Raw genomic sequence first — 20,557 nt, 5'->3', positions numbered from 1 at the left:
AGCATCGAAAAGGATTAATTTTAAGGGGGTATTCTGGTCTAGGATTTTGAAAAAATCAATTTTTTTTGCATATTTTGAAAGTTTAGACTTTCAAAAATATGACCTTGAAGGATTTTTCAAAATTCGACTTATTTTCGGAGATACAACCGATTTTGTGACGTGGCGTCCGAGCCGGCCGCGCGGTGTCCTAAACTGTTCTCGAAACTACTTTTTTCTGAGGTGGTTGACATGATATCTCAAGTTCTACTGAACCGATTCCTTTGAAATTTGGTATATATCTTCTTTATACAATGCGCTATCGTGTCTGCCTTGAATTTCCAAAAATTTTGAAATGGATGGTAAAAATGTTTTTCATTTTTTTTATCTTAGTTTGAAAAATGCCTAAAATTCATGCGTCTAGACCAGAACACCACCTTAAATCCATATCTCACATGTCTAGCTTTGTAGATCATATTTAAAATTGCCAACCTGTTTAAACTGAATTCTTTACATACATTTTTAGTTTTCATCTGATGTTAAGGCTCCTCTTCTACTCGTTGCAGAGACTTCGACATCGGCAAAGCACGTGACTAACAAGAATTACCAAAATTATCAAAATTTTAGAATCCTTCGATTTTTAAGAAGTCTACGAAGAAGATGTAAAAAACTATCTTCAAGCTCAAAATTGATAATAAAAAGATTTTGAAGACAAGGTACATTTTATTTAAACCACTTTTTCCACACAACATAATGACTTCTTGAAATAATTCTAGTTGGAGTTTTTCATTATTTCATTTACTTATTTTGTCCTTTCAAAATATTTTCTTAATCTTTAGTTCAAAATTTTGAAAGGAAACGATTTTTATACTGAACTGAGGTCATTCAATGAAAGCTGAACTAGAGCATTTACTTTGCAATCCATAAACAAACAATAAATTTTTCCAACTGTAATGCGTGAGAGCCCGAGTGTCTGCTATTTTAATAGCCATTGTGTGAACAAAACCGATTCCATGCCGTGTGTGTTAAGCTATAATTGTGTTTAAAATATACAGAAACATGGATATTTGCACGTGCATTGATGTGAATAATATAGCTGAAGCAGAGGTCGGCTGAACGGAAACGAATTAGACGCAAATTACACACACACACAGACACACTCATGAACAAATACAAATACAAATACAAATGTTGAAACTGACATATACGCATACAAATGCAAATAAGTCAACGTTTGCTCTCGATGGCAGGCGACACACATACACATACATAAATAGAAATACACACAGATACAGACGCTTGCGATTTGCCGCAATTGCATTTCGCAATAGATGGCAGGACAAAGGTCCATGCCGAACTGAACACACACACATACACAGCTATATATGCGGCGTATGCGACGGCGAAGCGGTTCAATTGGAAGTTAAATTGCCTAATCTGTAATTTGGCATCTGTAATTTATGCGTCGCGCGAGCGCTAAACTCAATAACACATGCATTCATATGTATCTGTGTGTGAGTGTGTCTGTGTGTGTGTTGAACACGAATGACATGTATTGGCGCATATCAGCGCTTGCCTATCTATGTATGTGTGCATGTGCCAGACATTCGTGAATGCGTGTACATAATGGCACCACATCAATTCCAATTTAATTTTCGTTCTGATATCGGCTGACTTCGCTCGCCTCTACACTCTTTTCACTCTCCTCGCCGCAACACAGCGCTTCACATTCCAACACTTTGTACGTTTGTACGTGTATGTGTGAGGCTTCGGGGCATTTTGGAAAATTAAAAAATCGATAGCTCGGAATGGTTTTGCCTGCACGCTTCACAGAGCTCCCTCCGCAGCCAACAGCTGTAGGTTGAAATCTACAACATTGTTCGGACTTCGATGGCCGGGCGGTTGCATTGTTGCAAGCTTTATGCAACTGCAATTTTACAACTGTAAACTGTAACTGTAATGGCGCTCGCTTGTAAAATCTGCACACACACACTCTCACATGCCGCCTCGCTGCATTACTCACACTTTGCGCAAAGATTCTGATTAGCTCAGGCGCTGCGGCGCTGCTTACTCATGGCTATCCTTTGATATACGATTTTTACAGCTTAGCTCAATTAGTGTACGGAGTCAGAGCGCAATTTTTCGAAAATTCCTGCGTTTAAATATTTCATTACCCCGTCATTTGTGCGTTTTACTTTCGCTGGCTTTTATGGTTTTATGGGATTAATTACAGCAATTACTGTGCTCAGCGCTCGTGTCTCGCATGTGATTTGTGGCTTGCGCTGCAATCAAATTTCGAAATTTTTTTGTATTCATTGTCTGAGTGCAGATAATGTGGAAATTGCTTAGCTTTAGCTAATAATTTTTAAAGGCATATGTAGATTAGTATAAGTATAGGTGTGGAGCTTTTAGTTGATTTAGTTGATTTAGTTCATTTTCCGATTTTATTTTCAAAATTTTTTAATAAAATATTTATCTATAATATATACCAGATAGCTACGTAAGAATATCTCTCAAATACTATTTTTCATGTTTAAAAATGTATTAAGAATATTAAAAATAGTATAGAATTGCAGACTAATAGGCTGTTTGCGTTATGTAAAATTCTTTGACAAAAATAAAACTTCTATGTCATCGAATATACTGCTTTGGAGAAAATTATTCCAATGATAACAAACTGTCAAGTGTCGGAACTTTAGGCAATTTTGTTCATATTTGGATATTATATTCTAACTTTGAAATGAAATATTTTGCGATGAATTAAATATCAGCCAAAGTATATATTAGGTCAACAACTTTGCTTCCGCCATTTTCCAATAGATGTCTCTAGGGTCAAGCACTGGTCGATTAAATCGATTAAATCGTTTTATATCGATCTTCGACATTTGTGTCAACATTTACCCAACAAAATATTTGTAGAGATCTCTTTGCATACCAAACTTATTCTCAACTGAAAATGTCACTTTTTGAGCCGAATTCTCGACATTTGCAGGAAATTTTGCTTTTCTTTTTTAATTCCAAGAAAAGTGCGGCTGAGGCTCATCGAATGCTTTCGGATACGTACGGTGAGGCTGTCCTAAGTGCAATGTCCATGTCCATGCCGCGAATGGTTTCAACGTTTTAAGAATGGTGATTATGAAGTCGAAGACTGGAATGGAGAAGATTTTCGAAGATCACAAGAGATCGATACCGAACGCAATTGATGCGTTTGAGCCGAGCACTATAAGAAAAACAGCCACAGTACAGGGAAAGACACGTTAAAGTCATTCTCCAGCATGACAATGCTCGGCCTCATGTCGCAAAGGTGGTCTAAAAATATTTGGAGACGCTGAAATGGGAGATCATATCCCACCCGCCGTATTCTCCAGACGTTGCTCCATCTGACTACCACTCGTTTCGATCGATGGCACACGGTTTAGCTAACAAGCACTTCAGTTCTTATGAAGAAGCCAAAAATTGGATTGATACTTGGATCGACTCGAAAGATGAGGAGTTCTTTCGCCACGGAATACGCATGCTGCCAATATTTTGAATACAATTTTTGTAACCGTATTTTTACAATAAAGCCTTAAATTTACAAAAAAAACGGCGGAAGCAAAGTTGGACCTAATATATCAGATAGCGATGGTTGAGTGTTTCTTGAATACTATTTTCCATATTCTAATAAGACTTTCGTATTTTGGGTATAGTATAATAATGAACTTACAGGCTAATGTGTCGTTTGCAGTATGCCAAATTTAATGACACTATTTTGACAAAAGCAAAATTTCGATAACATATGATTACACCGCAACTGAGGAAATGATTCAAACGACTAAAATCTGTCAATTTCAAAAATGGTGACATTTCATATGGTTTTCATTACGTTGACTATGATTGTCATTAAATTTGACAACGCGTTAACCGCATATAATACACAAACAGGGAAAATGCGCAAAAATCTTCACTGAAATTTGGTGTTAAGGCGTTACAAATTTGAATTAATTAGACAACTATGCCTCAAACTTCTAAAGACAACGCAAAATATGCTAAATTACAGTGTGCTCAACGCGCTAGGTGTTTTGACTGCAATAATGACAGTAATATGACAAAGTAATTGAAAAGCAATGTCTGTTTGGCAAACATAATTTTCAAAAGTAAAAAAAAATGTTAATAATTAATATTATTAAAGACAAAACAATTAATAAATAATTATGCAAAATAAAAAAAATAAATAAAAAATTAAAAAAAAAAAAATAATTTATACTGCTTGCGCCACCATTAGCAATTTTCCAATCATTGCACGCGAAAAGTGCGAGCAAAAAAGCGAAATTAAAACCGCAATGGCAGTGGCATTGCTAACTAAATTAGTTGCTTCAATGTTGAAGTGGCGAATTTCGAGCTCACTAATCGGTTTACGCGTGTGTGTCTATTAATTAAAGCACTTACGCGCATGTATTTGTGTGCATTATGGACTCGCCATATTATAGTCGTGAATACAGAAAGTAGTTGCCAGCAAACTACGGTGTAAATTCACTATTGAAATTAAAAATCACTTGCGTATACAAAATTAATAACTTTTTGTTGTATGTTACTTCCTATTTGAAGCGCAGGTTAAGTGCTGGCACTCAAATATTAAATTTTATTTATATATATAGTACATCAAACAATTTTATTTATAATAAAGCACAACATGTTGCTGAATCGAACTTCATATGTATAAAGCCAACTGCCTGCCTCGCTGTGCGCCCAAAAGTGTGCTACTGTGGAGTTGGCTGTGCGTGTTGGCGTCGTTGGAAAAAGCCGCTCGGCGCTTGTTGCAACTAAATTGCTTTGCATAATTTGTTAGTAATTAAAATTAATTCCTATTTAAATTGCATTATGCAGTTGTGTAAGCTTGTCTTTATGTAAATTTTATGAGCGACACACGCACACACACAACACACATGTGCACGCCCTCAAATATAGCGTTTGCGCTTTTTTGTACGTTTATATGGAAGTGTGTGCGCTATTTGAAATCACACAAGCCTCGCGCTTGTTGTTGCTGTTGTGGCGCTCATGTTGCAATTATTCAGAAATTTCATACGCAAATGCTAAATACACCGCCAATGTAATTATATTATGAAATATTATGTGATTTTATTTTATTTATTTTATTTTTTTCTTGTTGTTATTACTTATGTGATTTTTTTCCAACATTTGAGTGCGTAAACAAAACAATTTAATTATGAAATGCATTATTTTTAAAATGAATATTATATAATTCATTTAATTATTTTGTCTCTTATTTTTACAAAAAAATTATATTTTACGTCAGTCGATATTTGTCACTATTGCTGATTCTAACTTATATTTATTTAATTAAAAGATAACGGTAAAATGTGAAAAATGTAATAAAAAATATTTTTTTTCGAAAATTCTTTACTTCTATCTAGTGAAATGTGAACTTGACGCAATGAAAATGCAGATAAAATAAATAAATTATAATTGAATGCCTCGTAATTAGTTGAGTAATTTTATTTTAAATTATAGATCATGTAACAGATGGTATTGGGAAGAGCAACTAAAATTAAATTTCACTTTTTACATTATAAATATGGATACTTGATACTTTTTTCAAAGCAGCACACACAAAGAAGAGCTAAATTTCATTGCTTAATGACAAGGATCTGTCACAGTTCATATAAAACCTAATATATATACGGTCCACGACTCTCAGAACTTTTGATAAAGTGAAAACAAGTAAAAGTCAAGTCTTGATCAGACTTCTAGAGAAGCTGGTATTGAAAATTTACAGTAAACAGAAGTGTAATCAGGATTCTTTGCGCGCTTTTCTTCCGAAACTCTTTCTACAAAATGAAGGCAGAGCAGGAAATATGCCTTGCAGTGTTTAACTATTTCCTTCTAAAAATAAAAGAAAATCCGCAAAATATTTTTTTTTTAATAAACACTTCAATAAAACCAGAAACCGTAACTATTTTGTTGCACAGCACTGTCTAAATACACAATCACCTTTTATTACAAATACTACTGATTATTGTGAGTCGATAGTCGAGTGGGGACCGCACACACACTACGCAATCAGAATGCCGATGAAGAAATTAATTCGAATTGAGGAAATTCATATATTTTCCGAATGTGTCTGCATTAATACACCGTTATGTGTGCCATTATTGCTAGTGACGTTTGCATGTTGCTAATATTGAATCATTTATTAGCATGAAAATGAAGCATTTAGATATATGCATGTGTGTGGTGACCTGCGGTGGACAGGTGGTTAAAGCAGTGCAGTGTAGAAGGCGGCATTGTTGCATGGGAGAATACAAACATACATACAATATATTTAAGTTAAGGTAAAGACATTGTATGCGAGAAATAACGGGTGATTTTTTTGAGGTTAGGATTTTCATGCATTAGTATTTGACAGATCACGTGGGATTTCAGACATGGTGTCAAAGAGAAAGATGCTCAGTATGCTTTGACATTTCATCATGAATAGACTTACTAACGAGCAACGCTTGCAAATCATTGAATTTTATTACCAAAATCAGTGTTCGGTTCGAAATGTGTTTATCGACAAATTTTGTTCAGCGATGAGGCTCATTTCTGGTTGAATGGCTACGTAAATAAGCAAAATTGCCGCATTTGGGGTGAAGAGCAACCAGAAGCCGTTCAAGAACTGCCCATGCATCCCGAAAAATGCACTGTTTGGTGTGGTTTGTACGCTGGTGGAATCATTGGACCGTATTTTTTCAAAGATGCTGTTGGACGCAACGTTACGGTGAATGGCGATCGCTATCGTTCGATGCTAACAAACTTTTTGTTGCCAAAAATGGAAGAACTGAACTTGGTTGACATGTGGTTTCAACAAGATGGCGCTACATGCCACACAGCTCGCGATTCTATGGCCATTTTGAGGGAAAACTTCGGAGAACAATTCATCTCAAGAAATGGACCCGTAAGTTGGCCACCAAGATCATGCGATTTAACGCCTTTAGACTATTTTTTGTGGGGCTACGTCAAGTCTAAAGTCTACAGAAATAAGCCAGCAACTATTCCAGCTTTGGAAGACAACATTTCCGAAGAAATTCGGGCTATTCCGGCCGAAATGCTCGAAAAAGTTGCCCAAAATTGGACTTTCCGAATGGACCACCTAAGACGCAGCCGCGGTCAACATTTAAATGAAATTATCTTCAAAAAGTAAATGTCATGAACCAATCTAACGTTTCAAATAAAGAACCGAACCGATTTTATGCGTTTTTTTTTTTAAAAAGTTATCAAGCTCTTAAAAAATCACCCTTTATGAACACCTCAATTGTTGCACAGACACTCAGTACAGGTTACTCATACGCACTGGCGTTATTGCCTTTGCAGTGATGAATTGCTCTGTAGGTAATTGTAATGCCAATATGCAATCGCTTATGCGCTAGTGTTAGTAGAGCAGCTTATAGCATACGAATAGTCGTAAGCTACATTAAAACTAGGACACACACGCATACAACGGTACTACGCTACAGACTTAAGCGTTTGCTTTACCCGTGGCAAAGAGAAAGTCTGCTTAATTACACTGCAACTGGTTGTCGGCAAGACTGGCCGCATTAATGTAAAATTACACATGAATGGCAGTAATGTTTATAGGCATTCGTATAGTAAGTACTGTTATAAAATATATGCTTGATTCGAGAATGCTTAGTACTTTATAATTTAATTCTTAGTCTGTGTTGTGAACTTTTAAAAATTCAACATTTTAAGCTTTCAAAAATATAACTTTTGTGAGCTTATTAACCCTACTTAATTGATGTATGGACTTTCAACTCTTTCTATCACACTTTAGGGTGGGCTAAGCATACTTTTAGGCGCTCAACACCACCTTTTCGCTTTAATAGCAGTTTACGCCCAAAAATTCAAACATATAACTTACATTAATCACTTGCTTGTGTATGCAAGAGCACTTAAGTCGTCCAGCGTTGATTTTAAGCTAAGCCTGTCGATTTTGCCCACTCGCGTGTCAAACTGCTGACGGTCTAATTGAGCACATGTTCAACGCTATGCGGAAAAGCACGAGGTAGCGCAATTATACTTTGCGGTTAAGCGGCCGCCTGTCTATTCATGAAATATGCATTAGACTTCTGATTATGAAGTCACCGTTTGCTGGCAATAAATGTTGTTTCGCTGCTAGCTCAAGCGCTTGGTAAATGCTGACGCCGCTTGAGTTTCGTGTTGAGCTGAAAATTGCCACAATTAAAGGTAATTATTTCGGCGGCAATTACTTACTGGCAGCATGAATGTAGTGCTGCAGCTGTCTGTAGTCAGTTCTAAAACATTAACCTTGAAATGTTTGAAGTTTATTTCGCTTCCTTACATTTCTATATTTTGCTGTATTTTTTAAACGCTTTAAGTCCTTATTTGACTTGCAATCATTAAATATTACCCCACCCTCTCAAAATATCATTTATTCCGCCCGCATAGCAATTCGCTGGCGCATAGATAACCACAAGTATGTGCCCACAATCAAAACTATCCATGAATATAATGCAAACACTTTTTTGTGGCTGCCTCAATTCTATGCTATGCGATAATCATTGGCGTATTTATTGCATTTCATTATCACAAAGAACGAATGACAAGCAACAACAAAATAACGACGAAATACCTAAATAAATTGCGGCATAAATTTGCTTAAATTTCGTGCTTTACGACCAGCACACAAACACCCACACACATACACACAGAGAGCGACAGAAAGGCGAACATTTTGATTAACTAACAACTACAGGCGTATTTACAAATGATGTTGCGTAACCTTAACGAGCAGTGTGTGTTCATTGTGTGCGACGACGGTGTTGATGATGTCGATGACAACAGCTGGTCAACCGACAACAATAATGCTGGCACGAATGACGGCGAATGCAAAGCACAATAATGAATGCGTTAATAAATCAATGGAAATAAATCAATGATTTTTACAATTGTATACACTTGTGTACATCAACGAGTACATATGCCACTCACTCACAACACTGTTGTTGTTGTGTTGGATGTGAATATGTGTCACGTGTTGTTATGTATGCCAACATGTTTACACCTAAAGTGTGACATGTCAATGACAGATAAGTGTGCAGCCTTTTGACTCTAATGAAAGGAAATGTTCGACTGTTTGAATATATTTCCGGTCATTAAGGCATTCAATGATAACCTACAACTAATATATGCATAATACAGCACACTTACACTATACATATACTAGCACATAGATGTCGCTGTGCTGCATTTGATAAATAAATTGTCGATTTGAGCATAAATAAGTGCGCAATGCCATGTTTGTGCTATAAATCTTAATTTTCATAGATAGCAGAAGGTGCTTATTGGAAATTTGTATCAGGCGTTCATTAACCTTTGACAAATCTGGTGCTTAAGTGTTATGTTGTAGCATACTTATAGGCATAAATTGTTACACGGCAAATTATAGGTCATATGGCTTGTGGGATGTCGACATAATTCTATTTTTATAAAAATTAGTCTATTTATAGCTGAATATAAAAAAAATTTGTAAGAAAAATAATAATGTTTTAAAACTTCACCTATACTTTCAATATAGTACACAACACCTTCCCTACAAAGTACATTCGAAAAAGAAATGTAATGATAGAAATGGTTTTTGTAAGAGTACTGGATGTTGACCTGTATTTGAAACACACTTCAGACCATTTAACACTTATGTATGATCCAATTATGAAAACTGCATTACAGATATATATATATAATCCCAAACAAATTCCGCCTAAAACATAACAAAATATATTTTCCTTCAAGAAACAACATGCTGGGCCTCAAAATCAACTCTGCGTACAGCTATGTACATGTGTGGCATGCAATACTGGCGGCGCAATCAATAAATATGCCAAAGACAGCATAAACGGAATTTGTAAAGCATACATTAAGGCGCATAATGAGCATAAAGCCACACAAACAGCAACAAAACAACTGCACTAACTGCATATGAAAGTGAGAGTATGTGTTAGTGCCTCTACATGTCATCTGCAAATAGCACAGGTAACACAGGTGCAGCGTTGAAGGAAAAAACACACAGCGAAATACTGTTGAAACGCGCATGAATGCGAGTCAAAATGAGAATGAGAAAAATAAACACGCCGCAAAATGTCAGATCTAAAAGAGAAAATCTCAGCATATTCAGGGCAAATAAATTACCAAACACAGGCGCCAGCCGCTGGGAAGAGAGGAAAAGGAGTCAAGAGGAGCGGCAGCTGCCGGCGAAAGGCGGAAAAGTGAATGACATCAGACCTAAGGCAAGCAGCTGACAACGCGTGTGGGAGTAAGGCGAAAAAAATGAGGACAGAAACGTGAGCGGAGGCCTGGACGGCGGTGCAGGCAAATCTGTGTATCTAAAGTACAAGTTGTCAGACAGGCTGGTAGTGGGCGTTGGGCAGACAGGCACTGGCTTCGCTTGATGCAAGGCTACAAACACGTTCCACAGTGTGACCGCAAATACGCGTACATGCATAACCAAGTGGCGTGTGAGTATGTGTGAGTCGTTGTACGTGCAGCGAGTGTACATATACCGTTATGGTAGCTGAAACAATCTCATATTCATATTACGAGCGCTGAGGCTATCATTAACACGCTCGATGAACGGAAGGCATACACACATTTGGGAATGCGTTGCACTGTGTGTGTCGCCTCCGGAGCGCCGCCGCCCGTCGCTTGTGTGCGCTATCGATTGCGGGAGTGTATGCGCCATGCTTTGTTTTGTTTGTGTGCGCGCTTGAACGAGTATCGATTTTTCCGCTTATGTAATTTTATATTTATACATATTATGTTTTGTTATAAAGTATTTATATACCACTGCACACCACAGCGCGGCACAACGGCGGCTGCTGGATGTCAATGACGCGAGACGGCAACTAGTGCGTTCGTTCGCAAGCGCGCCGCTGTGTGCTCACCAGCGCCGATGTGCTTTAAATACAAGCGCCGCAGGCGAATTGATTGCGGAATTTGTCGCGCTGAAAACAAGCGCGCAAATTTGTGGTTAGAGCAAGCAGTCAGTAAGTCACCGCTTGAGTAGCGTATTTTTTAAATCGAAACTTATTTACGGCATCACAGCTTTATGATTTGCCTGATATATATTTTAACTTCAATCTAATTTTAATTTGTCGACGCTTTCTCTTTTCTGCATACGAAAGATAAGCGCCTGCTCATATCGCATTGCCTACATTTAGGCGCATCGCAGCATCGCGCGACAAATCTGTTGACGTGCGGACTCATTAAGCTAATTGACAAATCAATATCCATTAGCTGAAATTGAATTTGCAGGTAATTTTCAATAGTCGAATTGCGCGCATAGACTTTGCTTTGAGCAAAAGACACATTTGCAATTGAAAAGCGGCGACAACATTCAACTCGAACACTGTGCGACAGATTCTCCTTTACCTCATAACCATTTTGGCATTTTTCGATTACCTGTTTTGCATTTGAATGTTTACTTGACGCTCAATGAGTCGCTCTTCGATGTGCTATAAGGCAGTACTAGCAGTTTGCCACACTTTAGTTTGAAGTTTTTTGGCCGCGCTTCGTCAAGCATTAAAGCTAGGACCTACAAGGCACGAAATTCCTTGCTGTCGTGTTCACTGTGTATTTATTCCTCGCATTCGAACTCAAACCCTTGCAACAACCATTAGTCGCGCACTTAATGCACCCGTCTAAGCGACATCCGCTCGTGCTGCCTCATCTTATCTCTACCTTACTGATATGCGCTGCTAATATTTGCTGTTGCCACATTGAATTTTTAATGAATTTTTATTTGCGGCAAATAAATTGACTTCCTCCTGGCGAAATGGCTTGTTGTTGTTTATTTGCCGTGTGTATATATGACTTCTAAAGAAGCGCACATACGCGCATGCATGCATAACTAATCGCATGTGTAAGGTATCTATCTGTGAGTACTTCGCAGCGGGCGTGGTGGTGGCGCGCTTATGCATTATGTCATTCGGATTATGAGCCATTCTGTTGAATAATTTAATAACCAGAAATTCAAAGTTTACACAAATATTTTCTCGTGAACTCTGATTTCCAAGTAACGCAAGGCATCCGATGATTTGCCAGCGCGTCGCTCGTGTGTATATAGCGATTGTAAATAATATATTTAGAAACTTTTGAACGTGAAACACACACATTATTTTCACAGAAATCAGCATAAATATTTAAAATCTCTTTATTTATGGATTTAAGCTGAAAATTCAAAGTGCTTTACAAGTGGCAGGTGAGCAAGTGCAGCCAGAGTTAAATGTTAATTAAATGGTTGGGTTTAAAAATATGATTTTTGTGGTTGTAAAGAGTATTCTCTTCTCGGAAAGTTTAAAACATTTATAATTATTCGATTGAAAAGTCAGATTTTGGTGAGATAATATGTTTGTTTATGCAAAATTTTCAGAAAAAATTTTAACAGAATTTTTACATAAAGAAAACAATTATTATTTTGTGAATTTTTAGCTTTAATAGACAAGGATCATATATTTAAAACAATTGTTAATCAAAAAAGATTAGTTTACGAGTGTAAAAATATGAAAATACTTATGATTCTCAAGTTCATTAATATCGCATTCTGAAATGAGCCCCAAGTAGCCATCCAGTGTTTCGCAAATTCATTCATTTTTAATTTAACAAAATGTAATACGATGTGTGTTTAAAAAATAATGGGAATTTTCGTTTTTTGAAAACAAATATTTATTCATTCTTCTACAGTAATGTTGTCGCCTTTAAATTAGTCCTCATTCGACATTATGCATTTATGCCAGCGCTTCTTTCAGTCTTCGAAACACTTCTCAAATTCGATTTTTTGGATAGCCCTTTTCAACGATTTCTCGTATAGTTCGAAAAGTAGCGAAGATGTGCCGCTACTAGGCTGTGACCGGTAAGAATGCCAACCATGGTCCTACAGCCCTTTCTATCGACCGCCAGTAGGAACCTTGTATATTTTTAATCTACCGCTTTGCGCATAACCTTTGCAGTTTTACACCCCGATAGATACTTCCAGCGAGATTTGAGTTTTCATGCCATGCACCTGCCTATGTCGTCGTATAGAATGTGCATGGGTTTATCGATGCTGGTCATGTTTCCGGGTGACAGCTGCACACCACTTTTGGTAATCCAGTCTACGATTTCGTTGCCCTCGATGCCTTTATGGCCTGGCACCCAGTAGAAGTGTAGCCTCATATTCCTGGCGACCATCTCCACCGCTGTCCTGCTGCTCAAGACACTTTTAGCCGATATGCGAAACGAGGTTACTGCTTTGATTGCTGCTTGGCTGTCTAATTTTAGAGTATTGAGCTTGTGCGTTGGAGGCTAGCTATGCTGCCTTCCCAATAGCAAAGACCTCTGCTTAAAATATACTGCAGTGATTCGGCAGTTTGAACATCCTACATTTTAGAGCCATATGTATAGACATTTAAGGTGTTGCGTGTAGTTGCGATGACCTAGCGCCAACCATCCTTCTCCATGTTTACCGTTTCCCAATTGAATAATGGGGCCAGATAGTCGGTTGCCCTTAGCAACCGAGCTGTGTCCGAAGGATCCGAAGTTTACGGCAAAGAGATCTATAGGTAGCAGGTTTGATATTCGTTCTTGAGCAGCCGTTGGGGTGGTTCTTAGGGACGCCGTTATACATACCGTTGCAAGTCGCTGAACCTTTTCCATCGGCTTCCGATACCTAGATTTCCTAGTATCCGTCCACCACATCAGAACACCGTAGAGCAGAATTGGTCTCAGTATTGCTGTGAACCACCATACCATGCATGCAGAGAATACTGGCTTTCATTACGGTTTTGGTACGGTCCTTGAGCGGGAGTGCGGTCCCATTTAGCGAAGGGGGCCTCCATGCAGGTATTTTGTACCTTCTAGTAAACACCAGAAGGTCTGTCTTTTCCGCATTGAGCCCCAGTCCCGCTAGCGTTGCCCAGTTTGTGACAGTGTTGAGAGTGCTGGTCATTATACTGCTGACAGTGTGCAGACACTTTCACGTTAAAATAATATTACATAAATTCAAATGAAGTAGCTATCCTCGTAGGAAACCAGATACTAGTTTATACTCCGTTTTAATACTCGATTTGCTGATCAGAATTATTTCTGTCATTTACCAGAATTTCCCCTGAATTGCACCTGATCAAATACTATTTAGTCTCACCTAACAACTATCATGAAATATCTATTTATATAATTTCATAGAATATGAATAGTTCTTGACGCGTTTATCTGTTTTTGCTATCAACATTTGAAAAGTTGAAAGACATATTTTTTGTACTTGAAATATAAGAATCCAGAAGCACACACACAAATCCAATGAATGCGATTGCAGCGAACAAAGCGAAAGTTGACAGCGGACGCACGTTCGCATGTCAATGTATGCGTGTGTGTATTTGAAAGCGCACCTTGAAAAGAGCGACGACGCACAAGAGATGTCTATGAGAAGAAACAGCGGTTGAGCAGCGCTGCTACATACACGGCAAGAAGGCGGCCTTGTAGCATGCAAATGGCGAACACGCGCGTGTCAATGTCACACACACATACATACGCACATGAATGCACATTCACATTAACAAATCAAAATCCTATTTCCGGTCTGGAGAAGCGATTCGCTTTTGCGCTGACTTTCGCCACAGCAGGCACTTAACTGCAGCTGGGATTTGTGATGTGGAAATGAAAAGATGAAAAGAAGGCGGAAATGACAAAAACTACAGATCGGCAGGCAGGCGGGCAGGCAGGCATGTGCCTACTAGTTAAACATGGATTGTGTGTACGCGCGTCTATGAACATGACGCTTCCGACTGACAGCGCGCCGAGGCGCCGCAGAAACTGTCAGAAAAAGCGCATTGAAGTTAAAAAGCCACGTTATGGCAGTCTTTTAAATGGCAGTCAACTACAAGCACACCGATGCACACACATATACACGCATGGCAAGATATTGCTTTTGCCTGCCGACAGTGTGGAAGGAAATATTAAGAAAGCAGCAGCAGCGAAATAAAAGTAAAATCATTTCTATTGCCAACCTCATCCGCGACGTCAACGACAGCGACAGCGACAGCGGCAACGAAAATCGTTTTCCTTCCTATCACAAAGCATTCAAAAATAGATAAGAGCGCGCACGCAGCCACACACGCACACATACAGAGAGGAGAGGCGTAGAAATGTGCTGCTCATACAAAAGAATGTGCCGCGTATGACACGCGTATTTGAATTTAAATATTGAACAGCCAAGGCAGCCATTCAAGTCAGCAAAAGGTTTAATAAAACGCCTGAATGTATGCAAGACGTGGCGGGAGACAGGGTGGAAGACACACTAGTAGGTAGTGAGTCAACCTTTAAATCCCAATCTATGCCTTGGCATTGATTGCCGGCCTGACAGAGCGATGCCTTGTGCCTTGGAGGCAACGCTGGCACACCTAGGCGTATGAGCAACTTGAGGCCACCGCTTGAGCGCAGCGTCTACAATCAGTTTGACTTATACTATAGCGTATATTTGCGGCTTGTGGCATATCTTGCATATGCATTGACATGTGTTCGAATGTTTACGATTGCTGTTACAGCTGTTTGATTGCCTCACGCGCTGGGTACGCAGGGCGCTTAGCATGCTTTTCAGCGTCAAATTTAGTATGCATGCCGGCAAATCACATTATCGTAAGAGTTTTAGTGTGTTTTTAACGTTATTTGCTTGTGAAATAACAATGAAATTTGTGTGTCAACAACCAAAAAAATATCAAAATAAAATATAATAAAAAAAATAAATAAAAAATAAATGTTAAATAAATGATGGTCTTTTTTGTTGTTTTAGAATAGATAGGTTAAACGATAATATAAGCTTATATGGCAGGTAGGTGCGTGGAGTCCCTACGCACGGAAGAAGTTATACTCTTTAGTGATATTCCAATGGATGAGGTTTCTCTCGAAAACCCCAAGAGTCATCTCATCGGATGTTGTCATCGTCCACGCTTCGGCGCCATACATCAGGACGGGAATAATGAGCGACTTGTAGAGTTTGATTTTTGTTCGTCGAGAGAGGACTTTACTTTGCAATTGCCTACTCAGTCCAAAGTAGCACCTGTTGGCAAGAGTGATTCTGCGCTGGATTTCGAGGCTGACATTGTTGGTGTTGTTGATACTGGTTCCCAGGTATACGAAATTATTTACGACTTCGAAGTTATGACTGTCAACAGTGACGTGGGAGCCAAGTCGCGAACGCGCTGACTGTTTGTTTGATGACAGGAGATATTTCGACTTGTCCTCGTTCACCACCAGACCCATTCGCTTCGCTTCCTTATCCACAACAAACGGCGCGGTTGTTCCTTCCGCGGTTGTTCCTTCCGATGATATCAATATCATCGGCATACGCCAGCAGCTGTACACTCTTGTAGAAGATTGTACCTTCTCTATTTAGCTCTGCAGCTGGTATGATAACTAAAATACGATATGAAATGTCTTTCATCTATTTTATCTATATTTCTCGTACCTTCTTTTGTCGTAGGATCATTTATTCCATTGATCATTTCTAATGAAAATTTATCTCGGAGGAATGCCAGTAGTGGTTCAGTTTCTGGCAATGAGAAATTTACATTGAAATCTCCCGCAAGGAGTACCGGTTGTTCGCTATACTCAACTGGTTCTCCGAAAATATCTGCAAAAGCTTGTGAACCTGACCAAAAATTTAAACACTGTTCCACAAAAACAAGAATTGCTCAAATAGCATAAGCATGGCAAGTGCTTTAAGTTCTCTGCTGTACTCTCTCGCGTTAATTGTTCAATGCTGTAGGTTGCGATAATTGTTTCCGAAGTCGTATAAGAAGTATAACTTCAAAAAATTTTACTCAAATTTATAAAAAAAATATTTTCGAATTAATTTTAAAAATATATTAAAAAACAAACCAATCAGCCTTTGTGCTTCAAACATTTTTGAAGCCACTCATTTGCCTGCTAACCACTCTCTGAGCATGACTCTAGAAGTCATATTCCAAATGACGTCATTTCCAACCAAAATTATTCTGCAAAAACAAAAGTTAAAATTTAGTTGAAGCACTTTTTTATAGAGTGCGAATGCACGCCAAGCCATTAACCGCGTGAAATGAGCGCATATTAAGGATATGTTAATGAATTGCGCATTTAAACTGCAAAGTTCAAACAAATACTCTGAAAACGGCAATAATAACAAGAACAAAAGCGTCAGGCAAATGGCCAAAGAGTTTCTGCAAAGAAATTAAGCGAAATGTGTAAGCAAAGCGCTGATTTGCGCCGCAAAAAGGCAAAATAATGTGCAAAGTTCATGAAGACACACGCACTCAGTCACGAAGCAAGTGAACGCCGAACGCCAGGGCAATGTGAGCAAAGCAATGTGAGCGCATGCGCAGCGCACTAATTGCGCATCATTAATTATTTATAGCAACAAATTATGAGCAATAATAAAACAATCATGACGAAACAGTTTGAAAACTCACGCACTTGCCAACTCACGCTGCGGGCTCTTTGTGTGTTTGTGTGCCACCCAGCTGACTACTTAATGGCATTTGCTTTACTGGCGGCAGCAAAAAAGAACTTGTTTGCGCGCGAATTTCTTATGAAATTCCAACATTTCGCGATGTCAGAGGGGCGTACTCAATGAAAGACTAAAACATAATTGCCATGCCATTAAGCGCGCTGTGCGCTAATAAAGGGTCTGCAGCAATTACTTTTAATTTGCGCTCATAAGTATGCAACGAAAATTAGCGCGGAGTTGAATATGCAACTGGTTGCTGGTGTATAACGTAATTCGATTTTTTTTTATTTCTTAAGCTTTTATGAGAAATTGATTTTGCTACTATTTGAGCCAACGGTACTCCTACGCGGTGCAGCGACCAATCACGAGTAGCAGATAACAGTTGCTTATGTCGGCGTTAAAAGACAAAGTGCAAGAGTAGACTACAAAGTAACTGTGCAGAAACAGCTGGTGTTGCCACAACTGGTTGCCACAGCAGCAGCGAGCCACCGTGCAAACGCTGAAAAGTAAATAATGTAATGCCAAGCGCACACAAAGCAGCTTCGCTAAATGGTAGGTAGCACTTCGCTTTGCCATGCTGGCAGTTGCTGACCACTCGGGCGTATAAGTAACGCGCATGTTGCACTTTGCTGTGCCGTGCCACATATATATGTAAGACATACAAATAAAAATGCCACTGCCAATACATACGCCATTAATAATATACCGTTGTGTGTGTGTGTTGGTGAAAATAACTTTAGTTGCCGCTACACAGCTGAGTGCTGTTGCCAGCGCTTTCCGCTCACGCTACTGCTATTATTATTGGCGAATTTTTGTTGTTGTTGTTTCGTTTTTTTCTTCGTTTTTTCTCGCTGTTGCTGCCACCGTAAAGCGCGCCTTGCGGAAACTCAAATGAAATGTACGGTTAGTGAACTGATCGCAAAGACAGCGGCAGCGGCAGCGCAGCAGGTGGAGCACAATCAAGCGCACGCAACAAGCAAAGAACTCGCTGCGAGTGGCGAGTGTAGCGGTGGAGAGAATTTCATGAAAGTGCACTGAAATGAGTGGCGCTTGGTAAAAATAGGTTGTGGCACAATGACCCCACCCCAAATAACGGTTCACGCCACCTCAGTAACAATGTTGTTATTTTCCAATTTGTACACGAAAATTTTTCTTATGAATATGTATGCCACAGAGTGTACGTATGAGTGTGTGTGGGTGTGTCTGTCGCGTGCTACTTTTGCTGTTCGCTCCACCTTTCAGTCTGCACTTCCTGCTATTCGCTGGCCGCCTTTATAGCATTTTAATTTTACACTTTGTGCGCATTTTTATGCGGTCGCTTTGGCCGTTAGCTGAGAGCTGTAAGCTGAAAGCGTAGAAAAAAAAAATTGCTAAATGGCCGCGTGCACAAATACAAAAAGGCAAATATTCACATTTGTTTGTATGTATATATAAGTAAATGTAAGACGTTAAGGAGCTGGTAAATAAGACGCGGCGCATGTTGCACTGTGCACCAACGCGTGGGTGGGAGAGCCAAAACGGGTACTTAAGTTAAAGGGTTATGGACAGCTGGGCGTTATAATAACCGACACAAACTGGCGAAAGGGATTTATAATCCCTTTTAAGTCTTATGTCGCAATAAGGAAATACAATATTTCTCAGCTGCTCATTCAATATGGAAATTGTGTTTGCGAAGGTGGAAGAAATATTTCGCTTCATAAGGCAAAAGGTTGAATATCAAAAGCGTAGCGACGACGAAGTGCGCCAGCGAGTGAGCAATGACTTAAAATAAATGTTTACTGAGCTGGTTAGTGTGAAGGATTTCAATTTTTTTGCCAAAATTGGTAAGTATGCTGTGTTAGTGATTTGGAAAGCTTTTTGAGTGCCTGAAGTGTTGGTAAGAAATATTAAAATAAATTCTGAGAAGCTATAAGCAGAAAAACCAAATTTTCTAGAAAATAAAAATACTAAGGATGGCAGCTAACAAAATAAAATAAAAAAGGTTCGTGGAGTCCCTACGCGCGGAAGAAGTTGTACTTCTTAGTGATATTCCAAGAAATGCATATCATTTTGTATGAAAGAAAACTAGCGAGAGGGAAAGGATAAAAATATGGTGGAGTGACCAACACTTTCTTAAATTCGCATTTTATAAATTTATTATGCACATTTTATAAAGTAAAGTCCAAATCCATTATGATTTCTGGGTTCTGACGGATTCATATCTATAATATTTACAATTGGATTATGATAACTAAAATACGATATGAAATGTCTTACATCTATTTTATCTATATTTCTCGCGAATACCGCATCAATAGTCGTACCTCCTTTTGTCGTAGGATCATATCTTCCATTGATCATTTCTAATGAAAATTTATCTCGGAGGAATGCCAGTAATGGTTCAGCTTCTGGCAATGAGAAATTTACATTGAAATCTCCCGCAAGGAGTACCGACATCATTTCTAATATGCCACAAGACAAAATTAGAAATGAAGTTCATGAACCTCACGCTGTCAGATAAAACGATATACCTCCTCATCGCGGGTGCTAATACTTTCGATTTGCAATGAAAGTAAATGAAGGCTTACTACAGAAATGATCCTGTGAAGTGTAGTCTTAACTTTTCAACGGGCAACGCAGAGTATTTCAACCAAAGGTCACACAAAATAGTTGAGAATTCTCATAAATGAAACAGAAACGAAAGAAAAATAATGCGCAAGCATACAATCATACATATGTGTACACATGTGAATATGTCACCAACCAAAAATTTAAACATTGTTCTACAAAAACAAGAATTGCTCAAATAGCATAAGCATGGCAAGTGCTTTAAGTTCTCTGCTTTACTCTCATTCACTCTCACTCTCTCTCTCGCGTTAATTGTCAAAACTTCAAAAACTTAATACTAGGAATATTTTTGTTGTTGTTGTAGCAATATGAAACATAATTTGAACTTTTTTGTAGAAAGCTATTGAGTTGGTGGTGATATTGTAAAATCTTAGATATGTTCTGCCTACTAGAAGTGGCTGTTGTGCCATCGCCGTTCTTATCACTCATGATTTGCCATAAAGAGTTGATAATATTATTTTT

General features: G+C 38.5%; 1 pseudogene; it reads right to left on the bottom strand.

Moving 5' to 3' along the window:
• Positions 1-19,904: 19,904 nt before the first annotated feature.
• Positions 19,905-20,085, bottom strand: LOC114803676 (small nucleolar RNA U3; annotated as a pseudogene).
• Between the last annotated feature and the right edge of the window lie 472 nt (positions 20,086-20,557).

This window comes from Zeugodacus cucurbitae, chromosome 3, assembly GCF_028554725.1.
Source record: "Zeugodacus cucurbitae isolate PBARC_wt_2022May chromosome 3, idZeuCucr1.2, whole genome shotgun sequence".
NCBI lineage: Eukaryota > Metazoa > Arthropoda > Insecta > Diptera > Tephritidae > Zeugodacus > Zeugodacus cucurbitae.
The sequence above is the reverse complement of the archived record's forward strand: the minus strand, read 5'-3'. Positions and strand labels throughout refer to the sequence as shown.